This window comes from Cupressus sempervirens, chromosome 3, assembly GCF_028749045.1.
Source record: "Cupressus sempervirens isolate cs-2001-9-10 chromosome 3, ASM2874904v1, whole genome shotgun sequence".
In the NCBI taxonomy this organism is placed as follows: domain Eukaryota; kingdom Viridiplantae; phylum Streptophyta; class Pinopsida; order Cupressales; family Cupressaceae; genus Cupressus; species Cupressus sempervirens.
The window spans coordinates 226,015,317-226,019,447 of record NC_143120.1 but is presented as its reverse complement, the minus strand read 5'-3'; the positions used below and the strand labels follow the sequence as shown (position 1 = coordinate 226,019,447).

At 33.0% G+C, this 4,131-nt stretch overlaps 1 pseudogene; it reads left to right on the top strand.

The window, feature by feature from the left end:
• Positions 1-1,296: 1,296 nt before the first annotated feature.
• LOC149565653 (isoleucine--tRNA ligase, chloroplastic/mitochondrial pseudogene) lies at positions 1,297-2,679 on the top strand (annotated as a pseudogene).
• The last annotated feature ends 1,452 nt before the right edge of the window (positions 2,680-4,131 follow it).

Here is a 4,131-nt window from a genome sequence, read left to right as displayed (position 1 = left end):
AAAATATCCAAAGTTGGTGCAGGGGCCCAAGGTCCTAATTAAGGTGGTCAAACAACAATGTTGTATAGTGTAGGAGGTTAATAAGTGTCCAAGATACACTAGTACATTTGACCTCATTTTCGTCAAATATCGGTCAAAATTTTGACACAGGTTGGTCGAAATGTTGACCAACCAGTTCATCAAAAAATTTCTTGTCAAAATTTTGACCAACTCATTGGTTGGTTGAAATTTCAAATAATCCATTGGTCAAAATCTTTCAAAAGCCCTGGCACAATTTCTACTAGGCATTGGTCAAAATTTTGACTAAAGCTTGGTAAAAAAAATACCCGGCATTGGTCAAAGTTTTGACCAATACTTGGTAGAAAACTACCAGGAATTGGTTAAAATTTTGACCAATGTTTGGTCGAAAACTACAAAGCATTGGTTGAAATTTTGACTAGTGCTAGGTCAAATATTTTTTGAGACATTCTATAAAATAGTTCACATGCCTTCCCTATGATTTGACATTTTGCATGCATCCTACACTCTCTCATCTTGATGATGGATTATAGAGAGTGATTTGAAACAATAATGCTAAGAAACACACACAATCAAATCCAAAATGAACTTTCATTAAAAATGGATTACGAAAATCTCATATTGTCAATTTTGCATGCATGACTACCAGGACAATGACAACTTAAACATATATATATCTATAATAGAATTCATGAGATCATATATAATCTCATCAAATCTATTATAGACTATATATATATATATATATATATATATATATATATATATATATATATATATATATATATATATATATATATATATATATATATATATATATATATATATATATAGTCCTGGTAGACATGCATGCAAAATTAACAATATTAGATTTCCACAATCCATTTGTAATGCAATTTCATTTTGGATTTGATTATGTTTTTTTTTTAGTAGCATCATTTTAGATCACTCTCTGTAATCCATCATTAGGATGAGAGAGTGTAGGATGCATGCAAAATTTTGAATCATAGGGAAGGCATGTGAACTATTTTATAGAATGCCTCAAAGAAATGTGGTCTCTTTGCAAGCCATGATTTCAAAATACACAAAAAATGGATTAAGAACTCTTCCTCCTCCTCACTGATTAACTTGCACCACTGACCAATAGTCTTCATCTTTGTTGTAGGCTCCTATCCACTATGTGAGTGTTGATGTAGAATTCAAAGTAGAAAAATACATGACAGTGTGTAAAATAAGGTTTCTAATCTCAACCTGGTCAACATTTTTTATTTAAGGGCTATGGATTGGGCAATTCTTCAATGTCCAATTAGGGGTAGCATTGCATCCTCTTTAACTATTACATGTATAGCCCTAGGAGGAAATAGGTTGTTGGCTGATTCTTCTAGCCTTGCACTTTCTTCTTTGAGAGTTTTTCTTAAACATAGCTCTACACCCATCCCTAGTTTCAAGTGATTTGGCAATGCATCCATTTTCTGCAAAAAACAATACCCATTTCTTGTTTTAGTTTCTAATAGGTCTTGCTCAACTCTTTCATTTGGAGAGAAGGTTTTTGTCATGGCAATAGTACATAAAACATCTCAAGGCAAAACTAAAGATGAAAATGAGTACAAGCATATGGTTGACATACCTTAGACAAGCTTCACCCTTAGAGCCAATTCAACAACACATGAACTATAAATATAGAAGCTATGGGATGAGAAATAGATATTAAATAGGGTTGCAAACAAGAACACGAGAGATATTTTTACTCTTCATGATGGTCCCCCTTATGCTAATGGAAATTTTCATATTGGGCATGTGTTGAACAAGATACTAAAAGATTTTATCAATAGATATAAGCTACTTGAAGAGTATAAGGTGCACCATGTGCCTAGTCCCCCTATTTGATACTTTCTCTAGAGTATATATGAAGCTACATAGATTGAAGTATTTGGGAAAATCGGAGTCCCTCATCTAGCATGGCTTTGGTTGAGGCTGAGTTGGAGTATCTAGAGGGACCCATATCAAGAAGTGTTTATGTTATTTTCAAAGTGGTTAACATAGCAAACACAACTTCCAATTTTCTCAAAGGACTTTTACCCAATTTGCTTTGGTTATCTAGACTACAACAGCATGGACAATTCCTACAAATTTTGTTATTGTAGTCAATAGTCATGTTCTTTATGCAATGGTCAAGGTAAGAACAAAATAATATGTAGATACTACTACAAAAGGTGTTTAAAAGCCTATTTTTGAAAGAAGCCAACATATTGTTGTTGCGAAAGATTTAGTTAGTACTCTACAATTGAAGTGGGGGGTACTTAAGCTTGATGTGTTGGGAACATTTTGTGGTTTAGATCTTGAAAATTCTAGTTATATCCATCCCTTAGAAATAGGGAATTCCTTGTTGTTGTGGGTGGAGATTATATAATGATAGAATCTAGAATAGGGTTGGTTCATACTACCCTAGGCCATGGCCAAAATTTTTTTTTGATTGACATGAAATATAATCTTCTAGTGTCATCTCCTGTAGATGATAATGGAAAGTTTACTAAAGAAAGTGGGGAGTTTTCTGGTTTGGATGTCTTGGGTGATGAAAATGTGGCAATTTTCAAGAGCTTAGATGAACACTCATGTCTTATCATGGAAGAAGCATACAATCATAAATATCCTTATCATTAGAGGAAAAAAAAGATTGGAAAAATAAATTACGAACTACTAAGATTAAAAAAAATAGGAAAGGATTAAAGATCCTATTAATGAAAAAGAAACCTAAATTATGCTCAGGAATAGGAATCTTCTTTGTTATGTATTCACATACAAAATCAATGTTATACTTTAGTTGTGTAGATATTGGTACAACTGCAACTCCATCAACAACGGTACCCTAATACAACCAAAACATTTACAACACCTTATGGTCACAAGGAAAAACAAATGCTGATATTAGAATTGGTAACAATCATCAATGCATTTAGCATTGAGATTAAATATATTTAAAATGCACAAAATGAAATTCAACTTACAAGAATAAATTTCTGAATTGTCTCGTGTTGGTTATTTGCTACACTATCCTGGATCAGGTCAATTTTGTTTTGTAGAGTAATAATATGCTGAAGATTTGCATAAAAATTTACAAATAACTAAACTAAGTTATTATTATACACATTGGGAAATCAACAAATGAAACATATCGTAAAAGCTTCATGTGCACATTTTCAAATATAGGGACTATTGGAAATTATTGAAAAGATCATGAATGAAAAGAAATGGAATTGGTAAATAATGTTTCAATCATTGTTTTGTCATTGATGTCAAACTTGCTACTTGCAGGAATGACAATTGCTCAAGTGATCCAAATACTATCAATTGGTTGATCGACAAGGAGGTGGCAATCAATAAGATGTAACTAGAGTACCTAGAGAAAGGTTGAAGTTATGATGTTGTAATGAAGTACAAGGATCAGCTAAGACATTGATAAAATAGTGTATTGATGACATACTCTAAGACACAAAGGATGGACACACTAAGACATATCAAAGATGTAAGGATTAACTAAGTTCTAGTTAGGTGCCGAAAAGATTCGTAGTTGAAGCTGAGCAAGATACAGGTGTCGAGTGATCTTCAGATGTCGAGTGAAGATCAAGCACCGAGTAGTCTTTAGGTGCCAAGCAAGATACATGTGTCAAGCACCAATAAATAATATTAAGAAGCCAAGTAACACATAAGGTACCAAGCATTAGTAAACCAATGATGCCAAGTTGCTGCATTATTTTGAAAAGTTGAAGATTCACCAAATCTGAGCTAACATGGTAGTTATCTAGAATTTTGTGAACTAGATAGAAGATAAGAATGATGAGCTGGTGGCACAGAACACTATGTAAAACATTTTTGGCAAATGCTAATCGATTTACGAGATATGGGACAGATACATTGTATCCTACCTAATCCATTGAAACCCTAAAGTTAAAAAGAGATATTTGAGTGGGAAATCAAGAACAAAACTTCTTTATAAGGAGTTACATGTCAAAGATCAAGAGCCCATGCATGAGATGGAGTTGATCATAAGTGTAATCATGCGAAGAAGCCTAGAGGAGTAAGAACAGAGCATCAAGACTCTGAATTGATCGAGTG